The sequence below is a fragment of the Haliotis cracherodii genome, unplaced genomic scaffold, assembly GCF_022045235.1.
Source record: "Haliotis cracherodii isolate W230 unplaced genomic scaffold, xgHalCrac1.p SCAF_15, whole genome shotgun sequence".
Classification (NCBI taxonomy): Eukaryota; Metazoa; Mollusca; class Gastropoda; order Lepetellida; family Haliotidae; genus Haliotis; species Haliotis cracherodii.
The window spans coordinates 25,491,934-25,513,348 of NW_027266270.1; the positions used below are offsets into that span (position 1 = coordinate 25,491,934).

Consider the following 21,415-nt stretch of genomic DNA (forward strand, 5'->3'; position numbering starts at 1 on the left):
CACAAATTATCATCAGATATTTTCATTTTTGTTCAAGAAAATATTTGTGTTAAAAACACCATCTTAATTTTGTAACCTGGACACATTTAACTGGCTTGAGAAAAATTCCTTGCCAGTTGAGATAACTGCAAATAATAACTTCCCATTAAGTTTTGAATTTAAGTGAGAACATGATATTAAACTATAATATCTTTACAGGCATTTTTAATGGAACATATCTTGATGTTGCCATGAACCTAAAATAAATGTATGCTATACCCACAAAAGGTCAACTGTTTCCTGATTGGCTGATAATAGAATGGGAGGGGCTTGTTTTTCATTATATTGGGTTTAACAATGTCACTGATTTATGTAAATGTAAAAATAAGGTGCACTATGTGGATTTATTTATATTGAAGTTAAATCATAAGTTATTTTTCCATGAAAAATGTTCAATCAATGGTGATGACATCACTTATGTGAATATTTTCAACCTTTTCAGGGCAACTACCATGCTGTAATGAAACTTGATGGTATCAGTTTACACCAACACTAAACTAGATATACAGCTCCCAATACAGTGTGCTTTGAGAAGGGAGAGCAACTATGCCCTGTACGTTTCTGGAAAGAAGAAGTGTTGAGAAGAAGAGTTCTGTGTTGAAGTCAGCATTGACATCCTGAGTAGTGAAAAGATCAGCAGGGAGTAGCATCAGTTTGCTACTGTGTGGAGGGACAGTGTTTCTCCCTATTCTCATGGACAGTACTGTACATCTAAACATATGATTCATATTATATATTGTTTCATAATGTGAGGAGTGTTTTTTTCATTCATAATATCAATTATCATATATGGTGAATTTAGCATCTTACAAATATACTGTGCATGGAATTTCTTCACTTACACTGTTTTCAGCATTTTGAGGCAAAACTCTTTTCATGTGTTACATTTATGTTTATTGTTTCCTCAACAATAAAGAACTAGCAAAATGATGAATTTTGTTTGTAGTTGATTGATTATGACAAGGATAAACAGTATTATGTAGGCATGAATGTGTTCATGTATTCATCACCGAACGACATGATGTCAAATGGCTGATTGTGTTAATGTGCCCAATGGCATGGGTTTTGCTGATCTTGTCAGCCACTGATTTTCCTTGTCCACAATACATTTACCAGCGGCCTTGATACAGCTTACATTACAATCCTGGCAATCAATGCTACAGATTATGATTTTACATCAAAACAGATGGTAAGTTAGACAGTACCAAAATAATGATGTCACCATATTATCTCAACAGAAACATGAATCGCAAGGTGCTTTGGTAATGGTTACTACCCAATATATGTCCGACAGTGACATAAAGCTGCATTTTTCTTGAATCAGACGCTAATGTCGCTAAATATCAACAGAAACATGAATCACATGGTTCTAGGGTTAGCGTTTCTGCCCAATATATGTTCGACGGTGAAGTTAAACTGGGTTATTCCTGATACAGACGCTGATGTCATCGTATTTGACAGAAACACGAATAATTAGGTTCTAGGGTTAGGGTTTCTACTCAATATATGTCCGACAGTAATGTAAAACTGGGTTATTCCTGATACAGATGCTGATGTTATCGTATTTCATGAATCATGAGTTGCTAGGGTTAGAGTTTCCACCCAATATGTGTCCAACAGTGATGTAAAACTGGATTATTCTTGAATCAGACGCAGATGTCACGAAATCTCAACATAAACATGAATCATGAGGTGCTAGGGTTAGGGTTTCCACTCAATACATGTCCTACAGTGATGTAAAACTGGGTTATTCTTGATACAGACGCTGATGTTATGAAATCTCAACATAAACATGAATCATGAGGTTCTAGGGTTCGGGTTTCTACCAAATATATGTCCGACAGTGATGTAAAACTGGGTTATTCCCGATACAGACGCTTATGTTCTCGTATCTCAACATAAACATGAATGATAAGGTGCTAGGGTTAAGGTTTCTACCCAATATATGTCCGACAGTGATGTAAAACTGGATTATACCTGATACAGACGCTGATGTTCTCGTATCTCAACATAAACATGAATGATGAGGTGCTAGGGTTAGACTTTCTACCCAATATATGCCCGACAGTGATGTAAAACTGGGTTATTCTTGAATCAGATGCTGATGTTCTCGTATATCAACAGAAACATGAATCATGAGGTGCTAGGGTTAGGGTTTCTACTCAGTATATGCCCGACAGTGATGTAAAACTGGGTTATTCTTGAATCAGACGCTGATGTTCTCGTATCTCAACAGAAACATGAATGATAAGGTGCTAGGGTTAGGGTTTCTACTCAGTATATGCCCGACAGTGATGTAAAACTGGGTTATTCTTGAATCAGACGCTGATGTTCTCGTATCTCAACAGAAACATGAATGATAAGGTGCTAGGGTTAGGGTTTCTACCTGATATATGTCTAATTGTGATGTAAAACTAGGTTATTCCTGATACAGACGCTGATGTTATCGTATCTCAGCAGAAACATGGATGATAAGGTGCTAGGGTTAGGGTTTCTTCTCAATATATGTCCGACAGTGATATAAAACTGGATTATTCCTGATACAGACGCTGATGTTATCGTATCTCAACAGAAACATGAATGATAAGGTGCTAGGGTTAGGGTTTCTACTCAGTATATGCCCGACAGTGATGTAAAACTGCGTTATTCTTGAATCAGACGCTGATGTTCTCGTATCTCAACATAAACATGGATGATAAGGTGCTAGGGTTAGACTTTCTACCCAATATATGCCCGACAGTGATGTAAAACTGGGTTATTCTTGAATCAGATGCTGATCTTCTCGTATATCAACAGAAACATGAATCATGAGGTGCTAGGGTTAGGGTTTCTACTCAGTATATGCCCGACAGTGATGTAAAACTGCGTTATTCTTGAATCAGACGCTGATGTTCTCGTATATCAACAGAAACATGAATGATAAGGTGCTAGGGTTAAGGTTTCTACTCAGTGTATGCCCGACAGTGATGTAAAACTGCGTTATTCTTGAATCAGACGCTGATGTTCTCGTATCTCAACAGAAACATGAATGATAAGGTGCTAGGGTTAGGGTTTCTACCTAATATATGTCTAATTGTGATGTAAAACTAGGTTATTCCTGATACAGACGCTGATGTTATCGTATCTCAGCAGAAACATGGATGATAAGGTGCTAGGGTTAGGGTTTCTACTCAATATATGTCCGACAGTGATATAAAACTGGATTATTCCTGATACAGACGCTGATGTTCTCGTATCTCAACATAAACATGAATGATAAGGTGCTAGGGTTAGGGTTTCTACCTAATATATGCCCGACAGTGATGTAAAACTGGGTTATTCTTGAATCAGACGCAGATGTCACGAAATCTCAACATAAACATGAATCATGAGGTGCTAGGGTTAAGGTTTCTACCCAATATATGTCCGACAGTGATGTAAAACTGGATTATACCTGATACAGACGCTGATGTTCTCGTATCTCAACATAAACATGAATGATGAGGTGCTAGGGTTAGACTTTCTACCCAATATATGTCCGACAGTGATGTAAAACTGGGTTATTCTTGAATCAGATGCTGATCTTCTCGTATATCAACAGAAACATGAATCATGAGGTGCTAGGGTTAGGGTTTCTACTCAGTATATGCCCGACAGTGATGTAAAACTGGGTTATTCTTGAATCAGACGCTGATGTTCTCGTATCTCAACAGAAACATGAATGATAAGGTGCTAGGGTTAGGGTTTCTACCTGATATATGTCTAATTGTGATGTAAAACTAGGTTATTCCTGATACAGACGCTGATGTTATCGTATCTCAGCAGAAACATGGATGATAAGGTGCTAGGGTTAGGGTTTCTTCTCAATATATGTCCGACAGTGATATAAAACTGGATTATTCCTGATACAGACGCTGATGTTATCGTATCTCAACAGAAACATGAATGATAAGGTGCTAGGGTTAGGGTTTCTACTCAGTATATGCCCGACAGTGATGTAAAACTGCGTTATTCTTGAATCAGACGCTGATGTTCTCGTATCTCAACATAAACATGGATGATAAGGTGCTAGGGTTAGACTTTCTACCCAATATATGCCCGACAGTGATGTAAAACTGGGTTATTCTTGAATCAGATGCTGATCTTCTCGTATATCAACAGAAACATGAATCATGAGGTGCTAGGGTTAGGGTTTCTACTCAGTATATGCCCGACAGTGATGTAAAACTGCGTTATTCTTGAATCAGACGCTGATGTTCTCGTATATCAACAGAAACATGAATGATAAGGTGCTAGGGTTAAGGTTTCTACTCAGTGTATGCCCGACAGTGATGTAAAACTGCGTTATTCTTGAATCAGACGCTGATGTTCTCGTATCTCAACAGAAACATGAATGATAAGGTGCTAGGGTTAGGGTTTCTACCTAATATATGTCTAATTGTGATGTAAAACTAGGTTATTCCTGATACAGACGCTGATGTTATCGTATCTCAGCAGAAACATGGATGATAAGGTGCTAGGGTTAGGGTTTCTACTCAATATATGTCCGACAGTGATATAAAACTGGATTATTCCTGATACAGACGCTGATGTTCTCGTATCTCAACATAAACATGAATGATAAGGTGCTAGGGTTAGGGTTTCTACCTAATATATGCCCGACAGTGATGTAAAACTGGGTTATTCTTGAATCAGACGCAGATGTCACGAAATCTCAACATAAACATGAATCATGAGGTGCTAGGGTTAAGGTTTCTACCCAATATATGTCCGACAGTGATATAAAACTGGATTATACCTGATACAGACGCTGATGTTCTCGTATCTCAACATAAACATGAATGATGAGGTGCTAGGGTTAGACTTTCTACCCAATATATGTCCGACAGTGATGTAAAACTGGGTTATTCTTGAATCAGATGCTGATCTTCTCGTATATCAACAGAAACATGAATCATGAGGTGCTAGGGTTAGGGTTTCTACTCAGTATATGCCCGACAGTGATGTAAAACTGGGTTATTCTTGAATCAGACGCTGATGTTCTCGTATCTCAACAGAAACATGAATGATAAGGTGCTAGGGTTAGGGTTTCTACCTAATATATGTCTAATTGTGATGTAAAACTAGGTTATTCCTGATACAGACGCTGATGTTATCGTATCTCAGCAGAAACATGGATGATAAGGTGCTAGGGTTAGGGTTTCTACTCAATATATGTCCGACAGTGATATAAAACTGGATTATTCCTGATACAGACGCTGATGTTCTCGTATCTCAACATAAACATGAATGATAAGGTGCTAGGGTTAGGGTTTCTACCTAATATATGCCCGACAGTGATGTAAAACTGGGTTATTCTTGAATCAGACGCAGATGTCACGAAATCTCAACATAAACATGAATCATGAGGTGCTAGGGTTAAGGTTTCTACCCAATATATGTCCGACAGTGATATAAAACTGGATTATACCTGATACAGACGCTGATGTTCTCGTATCTCAACATAAACATGAATGATGAGGTGCTAGGGTTAGACTTTCTACCCAATATATGTCCGACAGTGATGTAAAACTGGGTTATTCTTGAATCAGACGCTGATGTTCTCGTATCTCAACAGAAACATGAATGATAAGGTGCTAGGGTTAGGGTTTCTACCTAATATATGTCTAATTGTGATGTAAAACTAGGTTATTCCTGATACAGACGCTGATGTTATCGTATCTCAGCAGAAACATGGATGATAAGGTGCTAGGGTTAGGGTTTCTACTCAATATATGTCCGACAGTGATATAAAACTGGATTATTCCTGATACAGACGCTGATGTTCTCGTATCTCAACAGAAACATGAATGATAAGGTGCTAGGGTTAGGGTTTCTACCCAATATATGCCCGACAGTGATGTAAAACTGGGTTATTCTTGAATCAGATGCTGATCTTCTCGTATATCAACAGAAACATGAATCATGAGGTGCCAGGGTTAGGGTTTCTACTCAGTATATGCCCGACAGTGATGTAAAACTGGGTTATTCTTGAATCAGACGCTGATGTTCTCGTATCTCAACAGAAACATGAATGATAAGGTGCTAGGGTTAGGGTTTCTACCTAATATATGTCTAATTGTGATGTAAAACTAGGTTATTCCTGATACAGACGCTGATGTCATCGTATCTCAGCAGAAACATGGATGATAAGGTGCTAGGGTTAGGGTTTCTACCCAATATATGTCCGACAGTGATATAAAACTGGATTATTCCTGATACAGACGCTGATGTTCTCGTATCTCAACAGAAACATGAATGATAAGGTGCTAGGGTTAGGGTTTCTACCCAATATATGCCCGACAGTGATGTAAAACTGGGTTATTCTTGAATCAGATGCTGATCTTCTCGTATATCAACAGAAACATGAATCATGAGGTGCTAGGGTTAGGGTTTCTACTCAGTATATGCCCGACAGTGATGTAAAACTGCGTTATTCTTGAATCAGACGCTGATGTTCTCGTATATCAACAGAAACATGAATGATAAGGTGCTAGGGTTAAGGTTTCTACCTAATATATGTCTAATTGTGATGTAAAACTAGGTTATTCCTGATACAGACGCTGATGTTATCGTATCTCAGCAGAAACATGGATGATAAGGTGCTAGGGTTAGGGTTTCTACTCAATAAATGTCCGACAGTGATATAAAACTGGATTATTCCTGATACAGACGCTGATGTTCTCGTATCTCAACATAAACATGAATGATAAGGTGCTAGGGTTAGGGTTTCTACCTAATATATGCCCGACAGTGATGTAAAACTGGATTATTCTTGAATCAGACGCAGATGTCACGAAATCTCAACATAAACATGAATCATGAGGTGCTAGGGTTAAGGTTTCTACCCAATATATGTCCGACAGTGATGTAAAACTGGATTATACCTGATACAGACGCTGATGTTCTCGTATCTCAACATAAACATGAATGATGAGGTGCTAGGGTTAGACTTTCTACCCAATATATGTCCGACAGTGATGTAAAACTGGGTTATTCTTGAATCAGATGCTGATCTTCTCGTATATCAACAGAAACATGAATCATGAGGCGCTAGGGTTAGGGTTTCTACTCAGTATATGCCCGACAGTGATGTAAAACTGGGTTATTCTTGAATCAGATGCTGATGTTCTCGTATCTCAACAGAAACATGAATGATAAGGTGCTAGGGTTAGGGTTTCTACCTAATATATGTCTAATTGTGATGTAAAACTAGGTTATTCCTGATACAGACGCTGATGTTATCGTATCTCAGCAGAAACATGGATGATAAGGTGCTAGGGTTAGGGTTTCTACTCAATATATGTCCGACAGTGATATAAAACTGGATTATTCCTGATACAGACGCTGATGTTCTCGTATCTCAACAGAAACATGAATGATAAGGTGCTAGGGTTAGGGTTTCTACCTAATATATGCCCGACAGTGATGTAAAACTGGATTATTCTTGAATCAGACGCAGATGTCACGAAATCTCAACATAAACATGAATCATGAGGTGCTAGGGTTAAGGTTTCTACCCAATATATGTCTGACAGTGATGTAAAACTGGATTATACCTGATACAGACGCTGATGTTCTCGTATCTCAACATAAACATGAATGATAAGGTGCTAGGGTTAAGGTTTCTACCCAATATATGTCCGACAGTGATGTAAAACTGGATTATACCTGATACAGACGCTGATGTTATCGTATCTCAACATAAACATGAATGATAAGGTGCTAGGGTTAAGATTTCTACCCAATATATGTCCGACAGTGATATAAAACTGGATTATACCTGATACAGACGCTGATGTTCTCGTATCTCAACAGAAACATGAATGATGAGGTGCTAGGGTTAGACTTTCTACCCAATATATGCCCGACAGTGATGTAAAACTGGGTTATTCTTGAATCAGACGCTGATGTTCTCGTATCTCAACAGAAACATGAATGATAAGGGGCTAGGGTTAGGGTTTCTACCTAATATATGCCCGACAGTGATGTAAAACTAGGTTATTCCTGATACAGACGCTGATGTTATCGTATCTCAGCAGAAACATGGATGATAAGGTGCTAGGGTTAGGGTTTCTACTCAATATATGTCCGACAGTGATATAAAACTGGATTATTCCTGATACAGACGCTGATGTTCTCGTATCTCAACATAAACATGGATGATAAGGTGCTAGGGTTAGACTTTCTACCCAATATATGCCCGACAGTGATGTAAAACTGGGTTATTCTTGAATCAGATGCTGATCTTCTCGTATATCAACAGAAACATGAATCATGAGGTGCTAGGGTTAGGGTTTCTACTCAGTATATGCCCGACAGTGATGTAAAACTGCGTTATTCTTGAATCAGACGCTGATGTTCTCGTATATCAACAGAAACATGAATGATAAGGTGCTAGGGTTAGGGTTTCTACCTAATATATGTCTAATTGTGATGTAAAACTAGGTTATTCCTGATACAGACGCTGATGTTATCGTATCTCAGCAGAAACATGGATGATAAGGTGCTAGGGTTAGGGTTTCTACTCAATATATGTCCGACAGTGATATAAAACTGGATTATTCCTGATACAGACGCTGATGTTATCGTATCTCAACAGAAACATGAATGATAAGGTGCTAGGGTTAGGGTTTCTACTCAGTATATGCCCGACAGTGATGTAAAACTGCGTTATTCTTGAATCAGACGCTGATGTTCTCGTATCTCAACATAAACATTGATAATAAGGTGCTAGGGTTAGACTTTCTACTCAGTATATGCCCGACAGTGATGTAAAACTGGGTTATTCTTGAATCAGATGCTGATGTTCTCGTATCTCAACAGAAACATGGATGATAAGGTGCTAGGGTTAGGGTTTCTACCCAATATATGTCTAATTGTGATGTAAAACTGGGTTATTCCTGATACAGACGCTGATGTTCTCGTATCTCAACAGAAACATGAATGATAAGGTGCTAGGGTTAAGATTTCTACCCAATATATGTCCGACAGTGATATAAAACTGGATTATACCTGATACAGACGCTGATGTTCTCGTATCTCAACATAAACATGAATGATGAGGTGCTAGGGTTAGACTTTCTACCCAATATATGCCCGACAGTGATGTAAAACTGGGTTATTCTTGAATCAGACGCTGATGTTCTCGTATCTCAACAGAAACATGAATGATAAGGGGCTAGGGTTAGGGTTTCTACCTAATATATGCCCGACAGTGATGTAAAACTAGGTTATTCCTGATACAGACGCTGATGTTATCGTATCTCAGCAGAAACATGGATGATAAGGTGCTAGGGTTAGGGTTTCTACTCAATATATGTCCGACAGTCATATAAAACTGGATTATTCCTGATACAGACGCTGATGTTCTCGTATCTCAACATAAACATGGATGATAAGGTGCTAGGGTTAGACTTTCTACCCAATATATGCCCGACAGTGATGTAAAACTGGGTTATTCTTGAATCAAATGCTGATCTTCTCGTATATCAACAGAAACATGAATCATGAGGTGCTAGGGTTAGGGTTTCTACTCAGTATATGCCCGACAGTGATGTAAAACTGGGTTATTCTTGAATCAGACGCTGACGTTCTCCTATCTCAACAGAAACATGAATGATAAGGTGCTAGGGTTAGGGTTTCTACCTAATATATGTCTAATTGTGATGTAAAACTAGGTTATTCCTGATACAGACGCTGATGTTATCGTATCTCAGCAGAAACATGGATGATAAGGTGCTAGGGTTAGGGTTTCTACTCAATATATGTCCGACAGTGATATAAAACTGGATTATTCCTGATACAGACGCTGATGTTATCGTATCTCAACAGAAACATGAATGATAAGGTGCTAGGGTTAGGGTTTCTACTCAGTATATGCCCGACAGTGATGTAAAACTGCGTTATTCTTGAATCAGACGCTGATGTTCTCGTATCTCAACATAAACATTGATGATAAGGTGCTAGGGTTAGACTTTCTACTCAGTATATGCCCGACAGTGATGTAAAACTGGGTTATTCTTGAATCAGATGCTGATGTTCTCGTATCTCAACAGAAACATGGATGATAAGGTGCTAGGGTTAGGGTTTCTACCCAATATATGTCTAATTGTGATGTAAAACTGGGTTATTCCTGATACAGACGCTGATGTTCTCGTATCTCAACAGAAACATGAATGATAAGGTGCTAGGGTTAGGGTTTCTACTCAGTATATGTCCGACAGTGATGTAAAACTGCGCTATTCTTGAATCAGATGCTGATGTTCTCGTATCTCAACATAAACACGAATCATAAGGTGCTAGGGTTAGGGTTTCTACTCACTTTATGTCAGACAGTGGTGTAAAACTGCGCTATTCTTGAATCAGACGCAGATGTCACGAAATCTCAACGGAAACATGAATGATAAGGTGTTAGGGTTAGGGTTTCTACCTAATATATGTCTAATTGTGATGTAAAACTGGGTTATTTCTGATACAGACGCTGATGTTATCGTATCTCAACAGAAACATGAATCGTGAGGTGCTAGGGTTTGGGCTTCTTCCCAATATATGTCCGACAGTGATGTAAAACTGGATTATTCTTGAATCAGACGCAGCTGTTACGGAATCTCAAAAGAACAAGAATCGTAAGGTTCTAGGGTTAGTGTTCCTACCCAATATATGTCTAATTGTGATATAAGACTGGGCCGAAAAGTGACAAGAAACTGCTTTATTAGTCACACAGACCCTACTTATTAATTTCTGCCTTTATGGTACTGCAAATTTGCTGAAGTAGAGTGAGAGAAACTTGGGTGCACAGGTGTCCCAATTGTCATGGTTGATGGAACTTGATGTACTGGTCATGGGTTCAAATCCAGAATATGATCCTTCGTTTCAGCACCACAATACCTCATGTGGTTACATAAATTTGTGTCTCACTTTCAAATCACACTGCCACATGTCAATCTGTTCAGCTTAAGGTCACTATTCTCCAAACCAGTGATCAGAATGGATCCTCTCATAACCAATTGACACAACTCTGCAGTGTTGAAGCATTTTAGACCATTAGGCCAACTTTTCTCTCAAACAGCATAAAACATCCACACTATGGTGACGACAATCTCATTAAAATCAGACCTTAGTTCTTGCTACTGCCAAACAAAGATCTGAGGACATCCCAGTACGGGTCACGTCAGACCAACCTTGTGCGAACTTTGACCGACCAATAGAATGACCAATCAGAAGGCAGCTTTCTCGTGCTTTACGGCACTAATTTCAAATTGGCGACTACGCTTCGAAACATATTTGGACAAATTCTCGATTTGAAAACTAAACAAAAGAACATTCTGGAGTGGCTGATAGATGGTCTAGATTGTATGGATACAGTCGTTAAACCTGTAACTATCTTTCGGAATACCCCGTGTTAAAGTTTTCGAGGTTGTATGATTAGAAATCACATTCTGACTGTCACTTTCATGATCTGGTAAGCGACACTCTGATTGGTCGAATGAAAGGTCGTTCTGACGTGACTCCTAATGGGATTTCTTCAGGTCTTTGTTTAGTGGTAGCGAGAACTAAGGTCTGATTTTAATGAGATTGTGGTGACGGAAACACAACTAGTATCACATGTATTCCAATACTTTATTCTATTCTATACAGAAATCCATTTTTTTATACAATATATACATCAGTAGTGACAACAAAAAACTTCTGAATATCATATTTGTGAAACTTATACTTAAAGATGGTGTCAGTTATCTTCAACTTGCTGAATATGAACTTTAACATTTGGTCATGACAATATTAGTGTTGGAATCAAGAGTGCAGCGTCCAGTTCATGACATCACTTTAAAGCAGATATCTGAAACCACAAAAAAACTGAATCAAAAATCTTATCTGGAGCTCTGTTAAAATACTGTAAAATTTACATTTTATCTCAAACCTCAAATAAAATATTTCAAATATTTTAAATTCACACATTTCTCAGCCCATTTATAGACTTTATTAACAACAATTAGTGAAAGCACACTTTCAAGATTTATTTTCTGGCATATTTCTCAGCAATGGTGCCCCAAAACTGCTACCCTTTTGATAATTCCAACCCAATAAGTACATAGAAAGTTGTATGATCAAAAACATAAGAACAAATAGTTGAAGGCAAGTGTTTTAAGAAGCACATAGTGTTTCAAATAAAAAATATGACTAAACTTAATCAAATCGATTGCAAACATATGTCCGAAGTCTAGATGTATACAATGAACACTTCTCAAGAACATCTGTGCATCCTTACAACATGACTAACTTGCATAATTTCAGAGCAGATTTGTTGATTTGCTATTTCCGATGACCTAAAAATGCGTTTGTGGGGGAAGTATTTAAATGTATGCATGGGACCCATGTATTTTACCTGAAGTTTAACCCAATCTGTGGTATTTCATGAAGGGTGTTTTAGCAAGGGATGACTGTATTTATGTTTATGTTGCAACATTACAAAAAGAACCAACATCAGATATTTCAAATCCTTATCTTGAACAAATATACAGTTTGGAATCCCAATACAATTCACATTTCTAGAACTGATCTGCCGCTCTGATAAAGGGTACTTATATATTTTATTATGTGGCTGTTTTCTCAATATCATTTTCATTTTAACACTTAGATCAATTCATAACATTTAATACACTCCTATGTCACCATTTACAGTGTTGATATTTTCCATTCATCACTCCAATTTACCGGTATATGCATAAAACCTTAAGGACTAAACGAAAATGCAGTAAATGTAGATAAGGGGGCACATGTGAAGTATGTGCAGTTAAAGTAACAGCAGTTAAAAAAATAATACTATGCCCCAAAGTACAATGTTATATAATTTAGCATCGACGACAAATTCAATATGGTTGACATGGTGGCCATAGTTTTTTGTCGTTATATCCGCAGCCATGTTATTTTCGACCACCTTAAAAGGAAGATAAATTTGAAAGTGACTATTGAACATAACATGTCTTTACACACATGACCATTCTATTTTATGTTGTAATTTAAATTTCATGTCCATTATTCATGTGTTCAATCATTTTCAGATGACTTTTGGACCCCACAGCCCCTCAATACCTGAAAAGTTCATGGTGAATCTCAAACCTGAACTGTGTTCAGATAACAGCAGTTACGTGGGTGATTTCTGACCTGCTGACAGATTATTGTTCAGATCAATATTTGCTTCAACTCAGACGCCCACCTCAATGTAGTTATGTTTGCGATTTCAGACCTTCTTGATTTTGACTGATTTTGCTGACTTTTTACCTAGTTTTACATTTAATGTAATTTTATAAAAATAAAAGTCCAAACAAAGGAAACAGTGGATAAATAACACATAACAAGCCATGAGGAATTTATCATGCTTTAATTTTCAAACCCCTGATGAAATTTGGAAGTTTAATCTTACCCAAAATGTTGAAAAACTTACTTTTCAACATAAATTTTTTAACCAGATGTTATTCTTCCACCTTATTTGATTTGCAGATTTCCATGTCAGACAAAGATCAAGCGGTGTCATAGGATTCCTTTTCACTTGATCAGGAGGGATGCTGTTGTGTGCCAACTGAAATAAAAAATATGATGATGATAATCAATGCTACTCCATAGTCATAGTCATCGGGGCCTTGGTCTATAATTCAGGGTACGATTTCATTTTTTTCTGTCTTACCACCTGCACCAGGTGCGACAAAGTGAACTAAGCAGGTTGCACCACCAAAATTTTCTGTTATTTTGAATTTTAAATAAATCCTTGAGAATGTGCTCCAGAATTTATTTTGAGGTGAATCTGTACATGCCTTTTCATATCATGATATCGAGTAAACAACCTTAAACAGAAGTCTCAAAGTGTCTGTTGTGATTTTAACCTCATGAGTGACTGTTCTATTGGTAAATGTGAAGAATGAGTCCTGCAAGTTCAATGCATTCAGACCACCTGTGTATTTCACTATTTTCATGAACTTTTGTTTCCTGGATTCGAAAAGACTTGCAGCCAGTTCTAAAATAATTCAGTTTTCCACTTATGGTTGGAAATGTTACCTGCACTGGGTGCGACCTAACCTCACCTAAAAGTTACCGACACCTGGGCCTACTTGCACAGAACAATCTTAGTTACAATCGATCTTAGGCGGCTACAATCAATTTTACAATCACCATACAATTGTCCTATTTCACTTGCACAAACCCATCTTAGCACGATTGTAAGACGGCTCATCTATAATAATAATAATGAATAATGTATCGAGAAAGCAGGTGTTTAATATATATTCACTTGGTGTTAATTATATTGATAATTATTTTTAAAAGGTGTAAATTTTACTTTTGCTATTTATGGTATATTTTACACAAATTTCAAATGTCTCATCATGTGTATTTGCTTGTTTAATAAATACTTTTCTTTTCTTTTTAATTCAGATTTTAAAATCCCTCGTCCCCTGCCAACTCGATTTTAGATTTAAACATGTTTGACTTCATCTAATATTTATTTGTAGATTAATTTAATGATGAACTAAAGACAAAATAACTGACACGAATGGGACCGAAAAGAATAACAGGGGGAGCTCAGCGATTCTACAACATTAATACACTGGGCAAGGTAGATTCTACGCTACATGCTTACACAAAGGGAAACCACTCTCATCTAGAGTATAAACTATGATTAGCTGCCCTTGAGTTATCGAAAAGGTCACGGACGTTACTAATCGCTTGCATACAACTTTTATCCTTCCATTGATTAGTGAAAAGGTATGTTGTTTCACACTTCTTTCAGCATTGAGTCCGGTGGGTAGAGTACCTTTACTTTTAGCTATCGATTCGATAGTTAAGTGGTTCACTATTGCAATTAACGATATTTCTGACGTTAAATCTGAAATTTAAGTGTTGATTTGAATCATAAAGTTAACAAAATAACGAGGCAATATTTGAACATAAGGCAGAATATTTATGTGAATTAGATGAGGTCCTGCACGCCATTTTGTCAAGTTTATTCAGGGACCACAACGATCTTAGCTACTTAAGATTGGTTTGGACCAATTGTAAGTTTCGCTTGTAGCTTACAATGATCATAGCCTACAATCCCTTTGATCAGTTGGACAGTGATTGTAGCCGAAGCCTAAGATCGTGATCTTAAGGATTTACAATAATTGAAGTGCTAAGATTGTTCTGTGCAAGTGGACCCAGCAATGTTTTTACCTGCACTGGTGGGGCTTGTATGTAGAGAAATCGATCCCTGTAATTGAATGTGATTATGGCTATTAATGTAGTGTTTAAGTAATAGTATAGACAAATACTACAATGACAATGACAGAATTTGCTGCGTATATTTCTTATGTATCAATAAGTCATTAAAGCCTTAATCATGTTAATGATATTTAACATAACCCTAAGATAATGATTGTTCTCTTCCTGTCAACATTAACAGATTTCTACATTCAACTGTTTATTACTCAAAACTGTGTATCTTGTGTAAGTTAATAGGCAATATAATCAGAAACCTATTATCAGGATGAGTTGGTTTTCAAACACATAGATCCATGGAAAACGTTTGACAGTGTCCATCATACGTAAGGTCAATGTGTTGAATTGGAACCCCTTTGATCACATGTGTCTAATGGTACGCTCTCTGATTGGGTGCTGCCTAACTTCCTTCTTTCTTACATGTCAGTCACTGGATACAATAGATCATATTTGAAGATATTGATGAATTTCAAAACAATTGTCATACACACTGGTATACCATAATGACATTATAGATTGAAATAAATACCTCCTACAGCAATTTAATATCATCTAACAGTTCTGGAATAGCTAAACATGCAAACAAAAGAATCAACATGTTTTTACACTATAGATGACTTACTGTACAATAACTTACATGTCTGAGAAGTGGAAGAAAACAACATTTTAAACATATCTGCCATGTTGGTCATACTCAAACTCGGATAAAAAATTTGAATACATTTCTGGTGACTTTATTCCTGGAACGACACAAAAAATGACAGCTTCATAACAATTGTAGGTTATTAAAGAAATGTAAAAATAAAGCATCAATGGATTCAAGGATTACATTCAGGTTAAAGTTCATAAATGTGCAAGTTATTGAAATACACACAACAGAACCTCGTGCAACATTGTCACCATATATTGAATTACATGAGCAGTCTGTGCCCCAAAATGATGGGTCAACTAGTCCGAACAGGACTTTAGTGTTGTCATATTGACTATTATTAATTGGACTTACTACATCGAGCACAATATTACTAGACTTGCGTTTCAAATTTGGAGTCTTTTCAGGAAGAATTGCTCAAGCAAAACATGTTATGTGTTTACAGTATAAAGAATTAGTACATGCATTATAGTATACTTTAAAGTACCAGACAACAGGCTACCGCTTGCTACTTGAATTCCGAAATGAAAAGACGTTGATACTTCATTGTGTTCAGTAGTATACAGTGCAGAGTCTGGTGAGTCCAGTAAAGAGTCAGAATATAATATAGCAGTTGCCTTATTAGTCTATAGCAATTTGTTATCTGCAAATATATTAAAAAATATTGGACATTACTATTTAATTGGATTAGGAATTCCACAGAGTTTAGATAAGTACGTAAAACATAATTTTAACAGTATGATTAGAGAATCAAGATGATATTTTTAAGATTAGAAATTGAATTTGTCCCCAGTTTTAAGAGGCTTGGGTAAACCCTGTAGTGACCAGGCTCCATGGTCCAGTGCACAACATTTACAATGTAGGTCTAAACTAAACAGGGGGCCCTAGCACTTGACCTTACATCTTCCACAAACAGCCTGTCAGCTGAAAAGGAACATAGCAGTTTTCTTATAATGTTCAATTCTTCCAATCCAGGTGCAAAGAGTTTTAATATTTATAATATTAATAAAAAAACATATACTTTATGCTGACATCCCTAGCACCGGTTAAAATGATGGTGACTCGCTTTTATTACTTTTCCCATTTCTATTAGATTGGAGACACTTATTTCAGAATATGGTGAGCAAACTTGACTCTTGTCAGGTAATATTATCAATACACCAGGTAGGCACCTTGCACAAACATAACTTGAGAAAGACAGAGACGAGTTAAACAAATAATACCACAACAAGGTAGTGCACATAAGCTCTGTTGTGAGGAAGATACTGATTTTACAACTAAAGTGGACACTTTCTAGCACATTTTACAAACATACATAACCTGAAGATACCGTATTAATTGTGTTACGACAAAGCATGTGCAGATAGTTGTGGGAACCTTGGTTTATGTCTCTTACAAACTGATACAAACAGTCTGTATTCATGATAATCAATAAAAATAGCACATTATAATACTAGAGTATAAGATTATTTAAAAAACTGAACTGTATAACTTTGTTTGTTTGTTGTTTAATGCTGTACTAAGCAATATTCGTGCTTTGACAGCTGCCTGTAAATAATCAAATCTGGACCTGACAATCCAGTAATTGCCATCGTGAGCATCAATCCATGCAAATGGGATACGATGACATGCATCAACATGGTCTCTGAGCCTGACCCCTCAATCACGTTAGTCGCCTCTCATGACAAGGATAGTCGCCTCTTAAAGTAAGCATGGTTTGCTGAAGACCAATTCTGACCCTGATCTTCACTGGTAAATGTGTATAACTAAACATGCTGAAGTAGTGCCCATGATCATGTGGCACTTGCCACCAAGACAATGACAAGAACTACAGTAACAATATTCCCTCTATTTGGGTACAACACAAATTGTCTAAAACACTGAGAAATAGGCACATTATTATTAAAGTGTGCTGGTACTGTACAGACAAATCTTATTTTGGAATGTATCAGAAATACATATCACATATATTGAATTACATGAGCAGTCTGTGCCCCAAAATGATGGGTCAACTAGTCCGAACAGGACTTTAGTGTTGTCATATTGACTATTATTAATTGGACTTACTACATCGAGCACAATATTACAAGACTTGCGTTTCAAATTTGGGGTCTTTTCAGGAAGAATTGCTCAAGCAAAACATGTTATGTGTTTACAGTATAAAGAATTAGTACATGCATTATAGTATACTTTAAAGTACCAGACAACAGGCTACCGCTTGCTACTTGAATTCCGAAATGAAAAGACGTTGATACTTCATTGTGTTCAGTAGTATACAGTGCAGAGTCTGGTGAGTCCAGTAAAGAGTCAGAATATAATATAGCAGTTGCCTTATTAGTCTATAGCAATTTGTTATCTGCAAATATATTAAAAAATATTGGACATTACTATTTAATTGGATTAGGAATTCCACAGAGTTTAGATAAGTACGTAAAACATAATTTTAACAGTATGATTAGAGAATCAAGATGATATTTTTAAGATTAGAAATTGAATTTGTACCCAGTTTTAAGAGGCTTGGGTAAACCCTGTAGTGGCCAGGGTCCATGGTCCAGTGCACAACATTTACAATGTAGGTCTAAACTAAACAGGGGGCCCTAGCACTTGACCTTACATCTTCCACAAACAGCCTGTCAGCTGAAAAGGAACATAGCAGTTTTCTTATAATGTTCAATTCTTCCAATCCAGGTGCAAAGAGTTTTAATATTTATAATATTAATAAAAAAACATATACTTTATGCTGACATCCCTAGCACCGGTTAAAATGATGGTGACTCGCTTTTATTACTTTTCCCATTTCTATTAGATTGGAGACACTTATTTCAGAATATGGTGAGCAAACTTGACTCTTGTCAGGTAATATTATCAATACACCAGGTAGGCACCTTGCACAAACATAACTTGAGAAAGACAGAGACGAGTTAAACAAATAATACCACAACAAGGTAGTGCACATAAGCTCTGTTGTGAGGAAGATACTGATTTTACAACTAAAGTGGACACTTTCTAGCACATTTTACAAACATACATAACCTGAAGATACCGTATTAATTGTGTTACGACAAAGCATGTGCAGATAGTTGTGGGAACCTTGGTTTATGTCTCTTACAAACTGATACAAACAGTCTGTATTCATGATAATCAATAAAAATAGCACATTATAATACTAGAGTATAAGATTATTTAAAAAACTGAACTGTATAACTTTGTTTGTTTGTTGTTTAATGCTGTACTAAGCAATATTCGTGCTTTGACAGCTGCCTGTAAATAATCAAATCTGGACCTGACAATCCAGTAATTGCCATCGTGAGCATCAATCCATGCAAATGGGATACGATGACATGCATCAACATGGTCTCTGAGCCTGACCCCTCAATCACGTTAGTCGCCTCTCATGACAAGGATAGTCGCCTCTTAAAGCAAGCATGGTTTGCTGAAGACCAATTCTGACCCTGATCTTCACTGGTAAATGTGTATAACTAAACATGCTGAAGTAGTGCCCATGATCATGTGGCACTTGCCACCAAGACAATGACAAGAACTACAGTAACAATATTCCCTCTATTTGGGTACAACACAAATTGTCTAAAACACTGAGAAATAGGCACATTATTATTAAAGTGTGCTGGTACTGTACAGACAAATCTTATTTTGGAATGTATCAGAAATAACAGGAAAATGACAAGGACAAATGCAGGCCAGTAGACAAAGTGAAAAGAAAAATATACACTATATAAAACACTGCCAAACAGATCACTATTTAAAAACAACACTATGTCATTTTTTGTATGTACAATGACATTATAATTGGGGATTCAATTATACTTACTAAAACAGGATGTTGCCAGCAGTGTTCTCTACGGTTCATGATATGGTATTCTCAGTTCTGTCCATTGCTCAAAAACAGATGTAGTGTCTGCTACTGTCAACAAAAACATTCCAACATTACACCCTACACTAAATTGTATGAGTTAAATGGAGATATATTCATCAATAAAATGTTATTTTGCCTTCAGACATTTAGTTATCAGAGGATTACAGTTAGTTAGATGCTGTAGGCCTAGTCATAATCTTAAAATATGACAACACAATTATTCAGGTATAAATGGATAAATTTGAGTTCGTTGACAGGGGTTGCAAAGAAACAATACAGATGTAGACTGACCAGTGTAATTAACTAACATTTGGGGAATGTTGATCATGACTTGTTATAAAGTCTATCAATCAGCCTCTCTACTATCAACAAACATTTAGGCCTACAAAACAAACACTTTCACCAGCACTTTGAGAATACCAGGGTCACGTGATGGTGTTTTGGAGCATTTTCAGTTGTTTGGGACTTCAGAGCTTGAATAAATTTTCAGCCTCCGATGCATACTGCTGAAATGTAAACAAAATAAGACATATAATAGTATATATATGTAAGTACTAATTACTAGTAATTACTACTAGTTGGAAAAGGAATGTGACCCAATCGTCTTTGGATGCAAGTGATTCGCGTCAAAACATGGGCGCTTGATACCAGGCAACAACTCCAATACAATATACGATAGGTAGTACTGTAGGACATACTGTTTCGGTAAAGCACTCTTTCTTTTAGAATAAACGGCATTTATGATGCGTGACCTTGCTTGTGCACGCCGACGTTGTTTCTAGGGACGTAAAGAATGCAAGGCTACCTGTAGAAAACACGCACGACATTACGTTCCCATTTGTGGCAATGGTAGGAATATTGAAGAGTATTTATTGTTATGAAAACACCCACGTTAGTTGTGCTCTATTTAGAGAAAAGACACAATTAACTGGCCTAAACTTGGCCTAGGTTGAGTGGAACAAATGACGTGACCTTACACAAAATGGCGGCGGATGATGATGCATGACGAGGTCATGTGACCAGCTGGTGATGTAATTATCAGTGGTTACTGTATAATTTTCTTCATGATAATGTAGATTCTATTTGTAATTCCAGGTGACTGGGAACATACTGGAATGGTGGTTGAAAGGTTTGCATGGCGCATTTCACCATTACGAAGCTACTTCTACATCTAGAAAGCTAGCTGGTTACAGGCTGAAGTTGCTCTGTGGTAATCTATTTATTTTTCTGTTGAGACAGAGCCTGGCTTGCATACCATCGACGTAGACTCGTTGACCAATGAAAATCATTTTAGACATGCTCCTTTGCCGTTAGCTAGTAGTAGCAGTAAATGTTAGTCTCCAGAGACGTAGAGACCGTCTTTGTACCTGCTAGTAGCAGGTCATAGTTGCTAACAACTCTGTGCTAGTAGTAGGTAATATTTCCTGGATCGGGTGCTCAAGGGGACCACCATTTCCAAAAGAAATATTAATGACGTCACTCGCAATCAATCACACGCACTATGCATGACAATATATTGAACATATAGCACTGTGAAACGACAGTCTTGAGGCTTGGGTCATTTCCTCAATTCGGGCGTCTAT

The 21,415-nt window shown here is 37.0% G+C and overlaps 1 long non-coding RNA gene across 1 annotated transcript; it reads right to left on the reverse strand.

The window, feature by feature from the left end:
* Nucleotides 1-13,519: 13,519 nt before the first annotated feature.
* On the reverse strand, nt 13,520-19,857 carry LOC139461988 (uncharacterized). The gene is made up of 3 exons (XR_011653010.1): nt 19,788-19,857; nt 15,265-15,301; nt 13,520-13,639 (listed from the first exon to the last, which is right to left on the reverse strand). It is a non-coding gene; the product is annotated as an uncharacterized lncRNA (long non-coding RNA).
* Between the last annotated feature and the right edge of the window lie 1,558 nt (nt 19,858-21,415).